At 43.8% G+C, this 18,319-nt stretch overlaps 1 protein-coding gene and 1 long non-coding RNA gene across 5 annotated transcripts in view; one reads left to right on the top strand and one right to left on the bottom strand.

Moving 5' to 3' along the window:
- The window catches only part of CLVS1 (clavesin 1), a 415,580-nt gene that overhangs the window by 36,540 nt on the left and 360,721 nt on the right, over positions 1-18,319 (bottom strand). The gene's annotated exons all lie outside the window — the stretch shown is intronic.
- The window catches only part of LOC132593806 (uncharacterized), a 124,885-nt gene continuing 122,527 nt past the window's right edge, over positions 15,962-18,319 (top strand). Inside the window, exon 1 of the long non-coding RNA XR_009559662.2 lies at positions 15,962-16,069. This is a non-coding gene — a long non-coding RNA (uncharacterized lncRNA). The remainder of the gene's footprint in view (positions 16,070-18,319) is intronic.

Here is an 18,319-nt window from a genome sequence, read left to right as displayed (position 1 = left end):
GGTACTTGGATCGGTCAGGCTTGAGTAGGCAGTGTGACAGTTTGAATATTGTCAGATACCATTTTAAAGAAAGCTACTATGAAAGTCATATAGTTACAGGGAGCAAACATGTGATTTCAAGATATTACTTTATCTCTTTTTAAAGTTTGAACTGTGCTTTAGTCACTTGAAAATCTGTATTAGTCATATTTCACCCAGCTTACCCGTGATCTTTAGAAAGAGACGCCCTGCAACTTCTTGCAGGAACAAAGAACAGAACTGGCTCTCCTCCTGAGACATCCGTCTATATTTCCATCCCAATTACTTGATCTCAGGTCTGGGGAAAGAACCACGCCACCCATTAGAGTTTAAATGGTACCTATGTTCGTCTGAGATTAGGATAGAGCAGAATCTTGCCTTTAAACAGGACCACGTTAAGCACTGATTTGGTGTCACCTTGAGAGCAGGGCACCAACGGTAGCAGAGCCCGTGGAGACGGCTGACAGGTCATTATGACCTGGGATCCCAGAGAAGAGCCAGGCTGGACCTGAATAGAGCCCAAGTTTCCTTTCACTTAGGCAGAGAATACACTGCTTCTTACTGCCTAGATAGGGTTGCTGCTTTCCTGGATGAAAAAAACAAAAAAACACCCTGAACGTGGAGGGCAAATAACTGATCTTGGGGAATTTTTTTCCCTTTCTTTGAAAAATTACCTCATTACTTCTTCTTTAAGCTCATGTGTCTGCCATGTGGAATGGGGCCTAGTTTGTCTTATAACCACTTACTGCACAACCCAAAGGAAATTCTCCCTAAATCCCAACACGAGTACCCAAATGGTGCCATGAACTTTAATGTTTGACTTAAGCATCTTGGATCTCATGCATTCATATATTTATGATTTATAAATGCATCTGCAAAAGAGTGTTGGCACTTATGTAGACGGTTTTATACACTTATTTATATGTTGCAGTGGCCTAAGTGCTATTTTAAGGGTACAACTTAAAAATCCTAATCAGTTGGGCTTCCCTGGTGGCGCAGTGGTTGAGAGTCCGCCTGCCGATGCAGGGGACGCGGGTTCGTGCCCTGGTCCGGGAAGATCCCACGAGTCGCGGAGCGGCTGGGCCCGCGAGCCATGGCCGCTGAGCCTGCGCGTCCGGAGCCTGTGCTCCGCAGCGGGAGAGGCCACGACAGTGAGAGGACTGCATACCAAAAAAAAAAAAAAAAAATCTCAATCAGTTCTCTAATAAATATTGACCATTATAAATATTTGAGTGATTTTTATCATGGACACAGCAGCTTACAGGGACAGTTCTTTTAAAACTGATAGAAACGATCCCAGAGGGAGTAACAGCTCACCAGCAGGACGTGTTAGATTCTAAATTCTACTGCTTGTGCTTTTAACTCAGCTATGAGGATCTTCAGGAATTTAAGGGCCAAATGAGAGAAGATTATTCCCGATAAAATTAGATATTTTCTACCTCCATCATTATAAAATACCTTGGGGAAAATGGCTTTCCAGTTTTTTATTAGTAACACAAATTCTTATAAGTACTTTATATTTTATACCAGCAAAACCACTAATTTATTGAAAATTACATCATTAAGGTATTCCATTTCAGATTAGAGCTTCCAGAATTACCTATTATCTTCAAGAAAATTCTTTTAATGCTATCAAACACACGCACATATCTGCAGGATAACATCTTCAGGGATTATCTGATCGTCAGGGAGTGTCTCAATCAGCTCCATGGGGAAGAATGTGTCTTTTTGTATCCACACAGTATTCAGATTTGCTCTCCTAGCCACATCCCCTCTGTGGACTTCGACTTAAGAAATGGGAATCCTCTACTTGCAGGAAAAGATTCTAGGGATCTTACTCAGGATACTATAATGTTTCCTCCTTTGTACTTAATTTTAGTTAACATTTTATCCACTAACTCTAGCTCTGTAATGGACTCTTAACTCAGGATAAAAATTCTTATTTTGCTCTCTCTCCCCTTACACACACACACATGTACACACACACCACAGACCCCAGTGCATAATTGGTCTATGTCTATCTTTCGGCTTTTCTCTTCCGTGTTTATAATTGAGGGCTCCCAAATTTAGGATTAAATGAATTCAAATTTACAACAACAGCAAAAAATTCCAACGTCAGCCTTGTCAGCAAGCTGTGACTTATGTGGGCGTCACCTCAGGGGTGAGAGCAGATCCCCACCCCCTTCTACAAGCTGCAGATCCATCATTAAAGAATCAGGCCTCTGCCATAGAGCCGATCTCCTGGTAAAATAAGGACGCCACTGTCAGGGTAACACATCAGTTATTTTCCTCCCATTATTGCCCGGGAGCAGATCTGGAGCTGTTTCGGATGCGAGGTTTGTGTGCGTCTGTGCGCTGAGGGTGCTGATGGGGGCGGAGCGGAGGATGTGAGTGTCGGTGGCAGAGGAGAACTGTAGGGCCGAGAAGGAAGCCTGCAGAGGAAGGTGGAAGAGCGCCAGCTCTCCCTGCCTCAGCACCAGCTCTGTTCCTCCAGTGGCGTCACCGAAAGGCCCCTATTCATCGACACCTTTGAGTACCCAACACTGTGTTTCAGGGGCAGCACGGTGGATGCAAACTCACCTTCAGTGAGCTCTGATTCCAAAGCTACAGGCAGTACAACCTTGGGCAAGTTGCTTCATCTCTCTGGGCCTAGTTTGCTGCTGGTAAAACTCTGCGGGCGATTGTGAGGCTTCTCTGAATCAGAGTGTGTCATCCGCCATGTCCGGCAACCGGCATAGGCCCTGCATGTCCCCTCTCGTGGCAGTAGGTGTGGGCATGCCCAGGTGACCTGGCTGCTTCTGCATGCCAAGTCTGTCTTTCCGTTGCATCCTTATTTTCCCCAGCTTTGTCAGTGATATCTCAGGGGGATTGTGTGTGTCCTGGGCCTGTTTACCCCAGGGTAGGTCCATCACTCACCCTCCCCTCCCTGAGCTAGAGTGCAGGGTTTCTGCCCCTGCACCCAGGCCACCCTCCCAGGTTCCTTTTCAGCCAACGGGGAACTCGGAGGTGGGTGGGATGGGGGAGAAACCAGGGTATTTCCCCCACATGGTTCCAGCTTGGGTGGCCTCTCCTCCAGGCTCCTGTTCCCTTGGGACAGGTCTGTGTGGGTTCCGCCGCTGGGTCCCAGGAACGCTTTGTCTTTCAGCCTCAGGTAGGTCTCTGCTTCCGGTTCCTGCTAATCTCCAGTTTGCCCCATCATCCCTGTTTGTCTTCTCAGATTGGTGTACCCAATTCCCTGTGTTAAATTAAGTTACCTCTGTTTAAAATACTTATTGTTTTCCTGGCTGGACCCTGACTGACACACGGATGCTGTGTTATGACGTTACTGAATTTTTGCCTCTGGGTTGGAGACTCACACTGTGGAATTTCAAAGCAATGGACTTGAACCCTCACAGGGCCAACTTAGCTTGAGGAGCCTGGTGAATTCAGCTCTACACATCAGCACAGAAGACACGTGTGTGATCCGTCCAGGTAGGACCTCTGTTTACCCCTGGCCACAGATTGTGTTGAAACAGGGAGCTGAAACTCCTGTAGGAAGGACCGAAGAGAATTTTGAAGACCAGAGAACCCCTTCCTGAGACGAGCAATTCGTATTCTGCATTTGGGGAGGGGGCAAGACGTCCCATCAAGTTTAGGTTAAGTGTCATAAACAACGTCTGGGAACTTGCTGCTGTTTATGTCACAACATCAAGTGACGTGTCCCCAAATGGAGAGGACAACTCTTTACCAGCCCTATTAGATTCTCTGCATTTCTTAATCTTATTTCACTGGTAACAGGGACGAAATCACTACTGGAGTATTCATAACCTTCACCCATATAAACCCTCTTTACCGCTCTCCCCACCTCCATCCACTTCTAGGAAGGAAGGATGCTCTTGCTAAGTGGGTTGGTTCCAGGCTCTTTTCTGCAGTGCAGACTTAGGATAATGAGTGAAAGAGAGGGAGTCAAGGAAGCCAGAGAGGCTGAGTCTGGCACTGAGAAAAAAGCCAAGGGGCAGATGCCTACAAAGTAGGTGCCCATCGAGTGAGGGGAGAGACTTGGGGACCGGGGTGAGGGGCTGCAGAGAAGCAAGGAGTACAAGAAGATGGGCAGACGAAGAAAGGTGCTTTCGTGAAGTGTTGTTGTTGAACGTAAGTTACATCTCCTTTAAAGCTCTTTAAAACATGCAGATAAAAATCTGATGTACTGTAAAATGAGTTTTAGTGGTTGCATTATACTTTTCAAACATGTTTTACTTCTATACCAGACGATATGGGTACCTAAAGTTTATTCGGTTTACACGTTGTCGGCTGTGCGCAATTAACCCTTTCAGTGATACTGTCTTGTTCTCTCATTGTTTCAGATGTGTGTGTGCTGTCTTTTTGGCTAGTCAGAGAGCTGCTAACAACTGCCTTTTAAATTATTTATTCACGTGACAAAAATTAATTTGAGAGCCTGCTGTGTGCCAGGCTCTGTGTAAAACTCCACTCTGCCCATGAGGTGCTCACAGCCCAGGGAGGGAGACAGAAAACACAGCCCGCGTTGTACCATGGGGTAAATGCAACGATGGACATGAGGATACAGGGGAGCACAGAGGAGGGATGCTGCTTTCAAACACCTGGCCCAGAGCCAGGCACATAGCAGATGCTCAGACACAAGGCACATCCAGTGGAAGAGGGTGCTGGGCTGGACACCAAATGCAGGGACATAGCCATACCAGTTGTCAGGGGCCCAGCTCTCCACTTAACTATTATAAAATGGGAGTCAGTAGAAACAGTGGCTCAACCCACAGCTTTCTACCTGACAGCTAAACCAATTCCATGATTCGTCACGTATTAACAGCATCAGGACGCAGTGGTGGTGCAGAACAGGGACACACTGGTCTCTATTCTCAAGGCAACCTCATTCTCTTTAGGAAGATAAGACAGACACGGAACACAATTAGCAAACATACAAGGAAGCAATAAAATCATGAGCTAGAAGTGGCTAGGTATTGTGGGAATTGACTGTCAGGTAAGCCTTTCCTACATCAAAGAATTCATGCAACAGAAATTAATGCCCATAAGAATGTTTTGAGTATGTTAAGGTGGCACTACGGACCCCCAGGAAGAGGGCGTGTGTGTCGGGATGATGAGTGTAGGAAATGATGGATTGGTGTTCATGGGCTATACCCTGGTTGGTTTCCCACTGAAATAGAATAGAATCGAGGCAAAGTGTGAGATGGAAGCAAGTCAAAACTCTTCACTTATATCCTGTGGTCTCCTGTTTGGAGCCAGGTTCTAACTCTAAATAAACTTGTGAAAATGTATTCACAGCTGTATAGGGCCAGAGATACCAAATGATGGTGCTCTACCAGCTTAAAACTCTAGCTTCATGCAAAATGGAGTTGTATCAGATCTTTCATCCGTCAAGCACAGAAAAGAGAGCTAGTCTGTGTACTCTGAGTTTATCTCAGAGAAGAACCATATCTCACACGCAGAACTGTCAACTCTCTTCCCTCTTTTACACCCCAGACAGTATTCAATAAATATGTATAGAACAAATGAATAAGAGAAACCACCACACCAAAAAAGTCCACTGTCTATTCTAATCACAAAAACATTCAACTCAGCCTTTAAGGTGACTTTTCCAATTGAAATGAAGCCACATGGGGTTTGGGGGCAGGGGTACTGAGTAGTGAGTGCCATTAGGTACAGAGTTTCTATGTAGGGTGATGAAAATGTTCTCAAATTAAACAGTGGTGATGGTTGGACAGCTCTGTGAATAAACTACAACTCACTGAATTGGGCACTTAAAAGGGGTTAATTTTGTGGTACGTGAATTATATTTCAATACAGCTGGGTTTTTTAATCATAGTTGAGATTCAGTCTTGATGAAATACTTTATAACTCGAGAATCCAAATACAGCTCATTGTGCATAGTGTAATCAATTAGTTTTATTCTTGAACATAAGGAGACTTATAATCCAATGAAAATTATGACCTTATGAGAGAGAAAAAATTATTCTGATGAAATATGAAAGCACTTTAAACTGAAGACCAGCATGTAAATGAGCAGGAACTTATTAGCTGAGAGCTGCAAATATTCTGTGTATCAGAGAATGGGTAGTTGGGTTATTGGTTCATTTGGTCTCTCATCCAATGAACATTTTTAAAGAAAACTGAGTAGCAGTATTCTTCTAGGATTCTGAAGAGCTGTCTCATCACTGGCTGAATCAGTGAGCAACAGAAAGGTTTGAAATTCTCTAATACCTTGTGTATACACTACATCCCGGGCTGTATAGATCTGTTTCCTCTACAGCAAGACCTGGGGCTCTCTCAGACGAAAATTGGAAGAGAGTTACACAGCTGTAACAGAACTGTGTTCATCTTGACCACAAATCCTGATGCAAACAGAAAAATGGACGTTCTTTCCTAGCTATAGTGACTTTCCTCTAACATTTATGGCCCAGAACTACCATCAGTTCTCTATCTACCTGGCATCCAGTGTAAGCTTCAACGAACTATAGCTGATAGGCAGTCCAGTGCCTCTAGACACACGTGGTTATTGAACAATTGAAATGTGTCTTATCCAAGTTGGGATGTGGTGTCAGTACAAAATACCCACCAAATTTTGAAGACTTAGTACTAAAAATCTAAACCATCTCTTTAATAGATTAAAATTTGTATTTTATGTTGAAATCACACTCTTTTGGATATATTGGGTGAAATAAAAATATATCACCCCCTCCCAATGTAGCTTTCTCTTCCCTGAGGATGAACAGCAAAGAACTCAGTTAAAGAAAGGTCAGCCTTGTGTAGGCAACAGAGAATATAATGAAAAGGGGTGAAGAGAGAGGCATGGCCAGTCTCTGCTCACTAACTTGTTATAACTGCTGTCATAACTGGGGGGAAATTATAAGAATGAGGTTTGAGGTGTTCATCTAAACCCTTCAGTCCTTCTGAAATGTTAACACCATTTTATAACCAAGACTTCTTTCTGGAAGGGGAATCCCAGCTGACCACAGGCAGACTGTGTAGCTGGGCATTAAGAGCTAGGTCTCACACATAGGTTAATGTAACCGCTGCTGCTATGTACAGGCTCAACTGGACATTTGAGGCATTGAACCAGCTGCACAAGGATGATCAAAAACTACTGGAGCCCCTTGGCAAGATGTCAGTAGTCATTTTTAAACGATATTCTTAATATACACGTGGATAAGGAGCTCATAGCAAGTGCATTTCCACTGCATAAAATGTAGGGATTTAATCTTCAGGATACATTCCCTGTGCATTTCCTTTATGTGAACAGTTCCCATTGAAAAAGAAAACACACGAATCTTCCAGAGTAACTCATATGTGCTTCCAGCTCTTTGCCATCAATAATCTAACAAGACCCACCGTGTCTGGGTGGAGGTGTTAGAGACACAGTGATAAAGTGACTTTGTAGCCTCCCTTGAGAGAGACACAGTTTGTTAGGGGAAGGATCCGAGAAAACAAATAACTGCAGCAATTTTATACATATTGTCTAATACTTGTGGTATTTGACTATTCGTGGATGTGACATGTGGCTTTTTTGACATGTGGCTTTTTGTAAGTAATTAAAGGCAAATCTATGTAACCTACTGCCCGATTAACAAAGCTTCTAGTGCTGCGGGAGAACAAATGAATTATCTGCTAAGTATCTTACTTTAGAGGTTAGTCCAAGCCACTTTGGTGTCTATATATTCGTGTCTATGGTTATTTGCTGCTGGTGATATAGAATGAACAAATGAGGAGGGAGTGTTTTGTGAGGTACTCTATGCCCAACGCAGCCATTGGTCAGGGTGTGTGTGCTTTGCCCACAGCCCTTGGTGCCCTGGAGTCTTGGCTCTGCAGGAAGAGTAAAACCTTCGTGAAGTCCCCGTGTTCACTGAGAGGCACTCAGGTAGATAATAATGGCAGACAGTTTAGGAAAACAGATTAATTATTACGTCTGACAACTTTGGGGAAAAAAACAGGAGCTCATTTACAAATTTGCTAATTAGTCCTCTCCATTGTGATACAGAATTCATCAGGTATATCTGTGTATAATGCAGGATGGCTTTATGTGGTGTGTGTGTGTGTGTCTGTGTGTCTATGTGTCTGAGTATAGACAGAGATGGTCTGTGTTCTGGAGTCTCGCGTAATAATCTTATAAATCATTGCTGAATGTTCCCAAGTCTCTGCAGGTTACTCCTGATTTGTAAATGAGATGCCTTTGCTACATACAGAAAATCAATGTTGTCATATTTGCAAATTAACCATTCTAATCCTTTGGTATTGCTCAAATTACACTTCCGTCTTAGTTCAGTCCACTCTCCTGAGAGACGCTTTGGTCAAACATGGTTTCCTCTTAGGTAGTGGAAAGGGAACATTGCTGGTAATATTTGAAAAACGTAGTTGTTTAGTCAGCACATGTATTTGGATGCCTCTACTAGCTGTTAGGTAATAATTCTATCAAGAGGCAAGAGGACAAGGGGGCACAGATGAAATCTCCCTGAATAGTGTTTTCAGAGAACTTATATAAGAAAATCGTTCTTTAAAAAAAAGAAAAAATATTCAATTAATCTGAATCAGGCTAAGAAAATGGCTGTTACTCGTTGTATCATTAAATATTAGGTTTTGCTTGTGTGTATGTGTTTGGTGGCCAATAAACAGACTTCACAGTACACTTAGAACCTTTATAAAATCCATGTGGGCAGTACACATATGCCCGTCTTGTAGAACGTGGAGCACAGTAAATTTTCCCGTTTAATAATTGAACATTTATATTTTGATATATATTTGGTTAGATTTAGGACACATTCCCCTTACTGAAAAACGTTTTTAAGCACAATTATATAACGCCACACAGATTGCATTTTGGAAGATACTTATAATTAGGTGAGAAAGGAAAGCCTGTGTCCCTTGCAGGGAGAAATCCCTATAGAATATTATCTATGCTGGTCCTGCCCTAGAAAAGATGTAAAAGTCATGATGAGTTTGTTTTGAGTAAGCTAATTAGCATCATTAGTTTAACGTGTTCTGCGAATTAGAAAAATTTCTAAATGGCCTGACTTGAAGAATATCTTAATTTTTAGTACTACTACATAATAAAGAGCTGTAACTCGGCACAAGTTAACAGCAGTTTGACACTTACTTATATGAGTCTTGGGGTGACACTAGTTAATAGAGGAATAAGCGCCTGGCCCTGATGCCACAGCCTAGGAGAGGAGGTAGCAGGGAGGGGACCCGTGGGAGGTGGTCTCATCTGCAGGGCGGGGCCGGTGGAGGAGGGACCACACAATGCAGGGCACATTTTGCTCATTCTGGTAATGCTTTGAGATGCACTTTTTTTTTGTTAACATCTTTATTGGAGTATAATTGCTTTACAATGGCGTGTTAGTTTCTGCTGTATAACAAAGTGAATCAGCTATACATATACATACATCCCCATATCTCCTCCCTCTTGCGTCTCCCTCCCACCCTCCCTAGCTCACCCCTCTAGGTGGTCACAAAGCACGGAGCTGATCTCCCTGTGCTGTGCAGCTGCTTCCCACTAGCTAGCTATTTTACGTTTGGTAGTGTATATATGTCCATGCTACTCTCACTTTTTCACAGCTTCCCCTTCCCATTCCCCGTGTCCTCAAGTCCATTCTCTAGTAGGTCTGTGTCTTTATTCCTGTCTTACCCCTAGGTTCTTCATGACCTTTTTTTTTCCCCCTTAGATTCCATATATATGTGTTAGCATACGGTATTTGTCTTTCTGTTCCTGACTTACTTCACTCTGTATGACAGACTCTAGGTCCATCCACCTACTACAAATAACTCAATTTTGTTTCTTTTTATGGCTGAGTAATATTCCATTGTATATATGTGCCGCATCTTCTTTATCCATTCATCTGTTGATGGACAGTTAGATTGCTTCCATGTCCTGGCTATTGTAAATAGAGCTGCAATGAACATTTTGGTACATGACTCTTTTTGAATTATGGTTTTCTCAGGGTATATGCCCAGTAGTGGGATTGCTGGGTCATATGGTAGTTCTATTTGTAGTTTTTTAAGGAACCTCCATACTGTTCTCCATAGTGGCTGTACCAATTCACATTCCCACCAGCAGTGCAAGAGTGTTCCCTTTTCTCCACACCCTCTCCAGCATTTACTGTTTCTAGATTAACGTAAGAAGGTAAAAGAGAAGCCTGATTTCCAGCAGCTTTGGAGTTCCCTTGGCTGGTGAAACAATTACAGGTCCCCGGAGGCCACCAGCCTTCAATGAGTCAGCCAATTTTTTTCCATTGCTTATTCAGAGGCATCCTCAGATCTCTTAGAGAAAATTCCCTATTTTCCCTCATTATTTCCTTCCATATTTTCACGAAAACACTTCTTAAAGAAATGGTCCCATTTGTAGTCTCGTTTGTGCCTTCATTTGTTCCTTTTTAAATTCATTAGTCTATTCATCAATTCTTCCTACATTGTCATCCCACTCTTATTGGTCAGTCACCTGCAGGGTGCCTCGTGCTGGGGGCAGCCATGGATCAGGTAGTCCTGGGGCCCCTCTTCCCCAGCCTTGGGGCCTCATACTGCTTCCACTGAGGCACTTTCCGCCGAGGCTGGACAGGTGGGACAACTGTGGATTCTGTGCAGCAAAATTACTGACTGCATTTGTGTTTAGTAAACTCACCTATTCTTTCACTCAGTTAACCTCTCATTGGTGTTAGAAAGAGGAAGCTGAGTGGCGACTACAGTTTACCAAGCTCTTTTAGGAATCTGATTTCATTTGCTTCTGAAAACAATGTATAGAGTAGGAAAAAAGCTTGTTGCAGAATAATGCATATATCATAAATTTTAATACAAAAAATTCCTCTTTATTTATTTATGTTCGTATGAGCAAGGAGAAAGAGGTGGAAGGGTGTACATTGGGGCTGCGTGTTTTGCCTGTATCAGGAGGGAGGGCATGAGGGGGAAAGGGAGAAAATCAGCTTTGCCTTCATACCGTTTTGTTAGCACTTGTTTCGTTATGTAAACTAAGCATGCAGTACTTCTGTAGTTTGGGAGATATCAGGTAAAAATTTTACACTTAAAAAAACACAAAAATAATCCTATGAAGTTGAGATTAGCAATACCTCATTTTTATGGGAGAAGAAATTGAATGTGGGGAAAGCAAGGGTTTTCCTCAAGTGATAAGGCCAGAAACAGAGCCAGGCTCCATTCCAAACCTTCTGGTTGAGAGGACAGTGAGATTTCTGTCCCAAGCAGCTGTTTCCTTTCCATAGAACAAACACATCACAACTTGTTAGGATTGCGGGCAGTGTACCGAAGCAAAGTAAAACTCTCTGTACTGAGGGATAAGACGTTTTGACTGAAAGGATAAACAGAAGGCCAGTTGGTTCTGGATGTGATGTCGGACTCCACGTTGAATACGCCAAGCTCTTCATAACTTCTTTTACTTTGCTTCTACCAAGTCCAGAGACCCTCTAAGAGCTCCCAGCTGTCATCAAATGTCTCTCAGGGCAGAGTAGCCAGTCTCTGGCACAAGGAAGTAGGTTAAGGGATTGACCAGGCTTTTTTGTACTTGTCGGGGTCTAGCTCAGGGGTCTCCAAACTTTTTGATAATGTATACTTATGTATAAATTGAATGCGTGAATAAAATCTACGAAGTTAGAAAATAGAAATTTTTCTTCCCATACATCAGTGGATCATCTTTTTTTTTTTAACATCTTTATTGGAGTGTAATTGCTTTACAATGGTGTGTTGGTTTCTGCTTTATAACAAAGTGAATCAGCTATACATATATCCCCATATCTCCTCCCTCTTGCGTCTCCCTCCCACCCTCCCTATCCCACCCCTCTAGGTGGTCACAAAGCACCGAACTGATCTCCCTGTGCTATGCAGCTGCTTCCCACTAGCTATCTGTTTTACATTTGGTAGTGTATATATGTCCATGCCACTCTCTCACTGCGTCCCAGCTTACCCTTCCCCCTCCCCGTGTCCTCAAGTCCATTCTCTACGTCCGTGTCTTTATTCCTGTCCTGCCCCAAGGTTCTTCAGAACCCTTTTTTTTTTTTACATTCCGTATATATGTGTTAGCATACGGTATTTGTTTTTCTCTTTCTGACTTACTTCACTCTGTATGACAGACTCTAGGTCCATCCATCTCACTACAAATAACTCAATTTTGTTTCTTTTTATGGCTGAGCAGGTGGATCATCTTGTGCTCCATCTTGGGGCTGCTAGTCTGTCCCCTTCTTAACGACAATTCGTGTGCTTCATCACTTTGAGGATGAAGATTGGTGGCCACTTGTTGGAAACGCTTTGCTTATCTGGAGAGCAAACAGCATGGACCGTGTACTGGCAGCCACGGACGGCTTTGTGAGAGCTGAGTCCTCCAGTTCCTGGAATTCTGTAGCTCTGCTGGCGTTCCAGCAGCTCTGCCTTCCTGTGCACAGGGGTCCAGACATTCCTGATGAGCAACTGATCATTCTGATGACTTTGAATAGAGGTCTACACAGTGGAATGACTTAGCCATCACCATTTGAAAGACAATTAAGAATCTCCTAGGAGGGACTTCCCTGGTGGCGCAGGGGTTAGGAATCCGCCTGCCAATGCAGGGAACACGGTTTGATCCCTGGTCCGGGAAGCTCCCACATGCCGCGGAGCAAATAAGCCCGTGGGGTATAGAAAATAAGTTAAACCTCATGCCTGGTAAGCAGGCCAATTGTCCCTGGCTGGGAGAACTAAAGCAGAGGCAGGTGCTGTGAGGGGGAGCCGCATTTGACCCCTCGTCCGACTGGCGTGCAGGAAGCTGCCTGTTTTCCTGCACAGACAGGCTCAGTTTAATCAGATCAACTCTCAGCACCTTAATGATGGTGTTGCTTTCTTTTCCTCCGTAGCTTCTTTCTCCCACAGCTTTTCTCAATTGACTGTGGGCTGGTGACAGCGATGGTAAAGGTAGGAGCTGGTTCCATACATCGATCTGGAAACCTCAGACACCATCCACCGCCCCAACCAAGGAGGAGGCCATTGCTCCATCTCTCGAAAAACAATTCTGAGACCTGGAAGTTCACAATAACATCTTTGTTTGTTAAAGATGTCTCATTCTTGAAACTAACAGTAAATCAACTATACTTAAATTAAAAAAAAAGTCTCATTCTGTTCTCCATTTCATGTCATAAAAATATCCCAGGAGAAAAGAAAAAGAATGGAAAATATGAAAAATAAGTTTTCTGATAAATTCCAGATGAAGCTTGAGTACCCTGTTTTTCTTCATTGCCTTTTTTTTTTTTTTTTTTTTTTCCGGTACGCGGGCCTCTCACTGTTGTGGCCTCTCCCGTTGCGGAGCACAGGCTCCGGACGCGCAGGCTCAGCGGCCACGGCTCATGGGCCCAGCCGCTCCGTGGCTTGTGGGATCTTCCTGGACCGGGGCACGAACCCGTGTCCCCTGCATCGACAGGCGGACTCTCAACCACTGCGCCACCAAGGAAGCCCCTTCATTGCCTTTTATAACCTATTTATTGTTTAAAGTCCCCTGCAGATCCCATTTCAGTCACGGGGCCTTTTTTGCCTAATTGCATGAACTCCCAGGTTAGGCATTTCTTTCTCAGAACTCCATAGCATCTTGGGCACACCCTTATTTTCATACTTCTCACTCTTCTTTGTATCAGTTTATATATCTATCATTCCTACAAAACTGCGAGCCACCTTGGGGCAGAAACGCAGATGTATTTCTTTTTCTTCCCTGCACTCTCTCATTTTACATTATGTTATATTATTATTATTTTCTGGTGGCCTAGCACAGAATGCTCGGTGTTTGCTGATTGACTAGGTCCCCCCAGGGTTAAGTTACTAATCAGTTATTCAAAATTAGAAATTAATTTTCCAGTAAGTTCCATGTTCAGAATGGCAGTTACATTACTGGCATCATTAATCACTCCCTCAAAGTATGTATTTGTGATCAAGGAGACATATTAGCTATGAGTAGCCAAAAGCAATTCTATTGCAATATTAATGGGGTACAGTTGACCCTTGAACAACGCGAGGGTTAGGGGCGTCAACCTTCCACGCAGTAGAAAATCTGGTATAATTTGTAGTTCGCCCTCCATATCCGAGGTTCCTCCAGATGGGCAGTTCCGAATTCGGGGGTTCAACCAACTCCAGTCCTGTAGCAGTTTAGTATTTACTATTGAAAAAAAGCCGAGAATAAGTGGTCCCTTGTAATTCAAACCTGTGCTGTTCAAGGGTTAACTGTATATCCTTTGCATTTTGTGACTGTTGCTGTAGCATGTAATTTGCCCCACAAAATAAATCTGACCAGGAGTTTCAAACCGATCTCAAAGGGGTTGAGAAGTCGACCCTGGGCTGAGCCAGCCTGCTTATGGTTAAGTGACACGCCACACTGCCAGACTTGCAGTACCCCGAATTCAAGGGCCACAGCAAAATGACAAAATTGTTTGTCATAGCCTTGAAGTATCACGGCCTTATTTACACACAAACTAAACCAAAATATTAATTCCAAAAATACACAAAAACTTCTGAATGTAAATTAGAAGGGCAAAAACCAAAGAGGAAGTAATAGGTATCTGTTATTAGTGGGGAATAAAAAAAGGTACAATTAAAGGAGAATAAAGAGTTGCAATTTAGAGACTATATATAATTCTGACAGAAAGGTCTAGAAAAGCCTAGGGAAATTTCAAACTTCCTAAACTAGGTCTTAACTCCTTCAATGACATTCAAGGCCCTCTGAACAATAACTCAAACCCAGGTCTGAGCCTTAGTTCTGCACCCCCTTTTGTGTGGCCCGGTCTTGGCCACACTGGCCCCAGGGTTCCTCGCGCAAAGGGTTCGGCTGGCCCCGGAGCCACGCAGCCTGGCGGTGCTGGAGGAATTGGGACACCACTATCCCTGAGGACACTTGGGCTTTGCACAAGTAAGTTCCACTCATCATGATACCACGATCACCTCCCAGCACCATCCCCACCAGTAATTGATTCTTACAACCCCGGGCAGATGCCAGCTCAGGGCTTCCGTGAAAATTCCTCCTGATTCACCAAGTCCCCGTCAGTCCTCCTTATCACAAAATCTCCACTGAGACCCCCAGCACGGTCGTTTGCTTTTCTAAATCTTCACAGTATTTCCACGGCTTTCATGGCACGTCTCATAGTATGTGTGTGCTTTTTAAATACGATTTTAAAATTAGAAATAATTTGAGACATGTGTTTTGTCTTAATTACTGGTTTACCTATGCCCATCCCCACCAAACCATCACTTTCTCTGAGGGTAGCACTTTGTCTTTCCCTGCTTGTACCCCCAGGACCCAGTGTGGTATGAGCCACAGAGAACGCCGTGTCCCCTTTGCTAACAAGGGTGGGAGCGGGTGATGCACAGTGAGGGCCCTTCGGGGGCTGAGCCTTCCTGGACGCACAGCTGCTTCCTTCGGGGCCCACAATGTTGGCTGAGGTGCACGGAAACACGTGGCTCTGTTTTTCTTGGATAAGGACAGAGCCCGGACAGAGCTGCGCTCAGCCCTGGGGTCAGGCAGGCTTCTTCTCATTCCTCCCCCCAAAGGGCTATCATTCTGAGCAAAGTGGGAAAGACTTGGAAGAGAAAGGGAGAGTGGATGAGAGCGAGTGAGAACGAGGACACTGAAGGAGTGATGAGTGAGAGCGAGTGCGCGAGGGGGTGAGTCTGTGAAGGGGTGAGTGTGTGAGTGCGTGTGAGTGTGTGAAGGCGGTGCTAGTGTGTGAGGGGCAGCGTGTGAGTGTATGACGGGGTGTCCGTGCGAGGGGGAGAACGAGTGTGCGAGGGAGTGTGAGAGGGGTGTGAAGTGTGTGAGGGTGTGAAGGGATGTGTGAGAGGAGTGTGAGTGTGTGTGTATGTGCGCGCGCGCGTGCTCGCGCGCGCGAGGGGCGGCCCCTGGGCGGCAGAGCGGCGGGAGGGCGCGGGGGGTGGGCCCCGGGGGCACCGCCTTCCCACCCGGACCGCGCCTGCGCCCCGCCCTCCTCGGCCCCGCCCCCTGCGCGCGCGGGACGCGGGCGCTGCTCCCTCCGTGGCTTCCGGCGAAAAGCGGCCCCCGAGGCCCTGGAGCTGACCCCGACCGGTGAGAACTGTTAAGTGTGCTTCTTTGAGGTTCGACCTCTCTGTCTCCGTCTGTGTCTCTGTCTCTGACTCCCCGGCTCCGGAAGGGCGGAGAGGCGGCCCGTTCCCTCCTGTCTCTGCGGGTGTCAGGTCTGGACACGGCGGTCATTGGGTGGCGCTGCTCTGGGATTCCAAGTCCAGCAAGCTCTGGAGCCTGAAAAGCACTTTTTTTTCCAATTCATTTTCTTTTCTCTTCCTCCGCCCCGCCCCCGTTTTCCTTTCTGCCTGACCCGCTTGATGTATGTCTCTATCTCCAAAATATATTCTTGGAAGCCTACATTTCTCTAATCCATCTATAAAAAGTTAATGATTATCTGCTCCCCAGAACAACTTTTAGGATCTAGATCCAACAGCCTGGAGGGCAGGTGTAAGTCCTCGCACATCTGAAAGCTTTCAAAATCACTGCATTTACCATCTTACAAATAAAAGCACAGAGAACGGAGGAGAAAACAGTTCTTTGTGCCCACAAACAGCAGCTTTAAGGGTAAATCTGATGGGGAGAGGTGGCGCAGGTGTGCAGAGTAGAAGCAGAGTGAAGGAGGCTGCTCTCAGGGGGGCCACGTGGCTTCTGAACCAAGAAATCACGTGGCTTCTGAACCAAGAAATCATACAGTCAGCTTCGGAGAATCAGATCTATTTCTTTTCATAGCCGATACATTTATATTGAGTAGAATTTCTCAAAGGAGCTAAATCTACTGGATAGTAAAACATTTTTAAGTCTCAGTAGTTAAAACGGTGTGGTATTTATGCATGAAAAGACCCAAGTATATATGGCGTATGATGAAGTGGCAAGTATAATCAGAAGGGTGGAAATAAATGTGTCCATAAATTGTGTTGGAACCAGACAGCCTTCTAGGAAAACAACAGCAGAAACCCACACTGTGCAGTAGGATAAGCTGCAAAAATGTAAATGCAAAATAAGCCATGAAATTTTAGGAGAAAATCCAGAAACCACACAAAACTGATAAACACTATAATTTTAAAAATGCTCTTATCTAGCAAAACCAAAAACAAAGCAAAAAATCCTGCAAGTAAAATCAAAAGATAACTGAAAGAAAACTATGGGAAATATTTGCAATTCATATGACAAAGAGCTAATCTCCCTAATGTAAATTGATAAAACCAACAACATAATAGAGGAAATGGGAAAAGGCTATGAACAGAAAATTAACTGGAAAGGAAAGACAAATTCCACTTAAACATATGAAAAGATGCTCCACCTCAGTCATAGAGAAAGCAAATTAATATTTCACTGAGACAACATTTTTCATTCTGTGAGTCTGTCAAAAATCCAAAAGGTTGAAAATACATTCTGGCCTTGGCAAGGCCTTGGATAATAGGTGTTCTCATAATGACTGATGATAGTGGATAGTGTAGTGCATGCCCCATGGAGGGATATTTCTGAATATTTACCCAAATTACAAGTGGATAATTTTTAATTTATACAAAACTCCTACTTCTGGGAATTTATCTTGCAGATATAATTGTACATGTGCAGAATACTGTATGTACAAACTTGTTCCTTGCTGCATTGGTTGTAATAGCAAGATTGGAATTAAACCAAATATCCACTAATAAAGAACTGTGTTTAGCAAACTGTGGTACATCCATATACTAGAATACTCCGAACATGTAAAAAGCAAATAAAAAGAAAGTTTTCTTTGTGCTGATATGGAAAGATGTCCTTTCTGTGAAATGATATGTTGAAATCCTCAAGACATATTGTTTAAATAATAAGGCAAGATGGGTAATACTGTATAGAGTATGGAATATTTGAATAAAAAGGGGAAAATAAGAATATATACTTCTATTTCTGTTACACAAAAAACAAAGACACAAGGACCTAAGAAAAGAAGTTACCCTTGTGGAAATGAAGGATAGGAATGAAGTAGAAACATTTGATGAATACCCCTTTATATTGTTTGATTTATATGCAATGTGAATGGATTGCCTATTCAAAACATATATATTATGTGTCAGTCATATTGAAATATGTCTGATTTTGATAGTATCACTGAAACAGTCCTCTTAATGAAAACCAAAACAAAACTTAAAACTGCTTCTTACAAATTACTCTGTCTCCTCTTTTGTTTTCTGTTCCAGTTAGGGCTTTTAAGCCTGACATGTTTCTTCCTTTGACTTGGAGAAGAAGATAAATAACTGTGCTGATGAGTGGCCTGAGGATTTGAGGTGTTCTGTCAACAATATGGAG

Source organism: Globicephala melas, chromosome 17 (genome assembly GCF_963455315.2).
Source record: "Globicephala melas chromosome 17, mGloMel1.2, whole genome shotgun sequence".
Taxonomy (NCBI): domain Eukaryota; kingdom Metazoa; phylum Chordata; class Mammalia; order Artiodactyla; family Delphinidae; genus Globicephala; species Globicephala melas.
The sequence above is the reverse complement of the archived record's forward strand: the minus strand, read 5'-3'. Positions and strand labels throughout refer to the sequence as shown.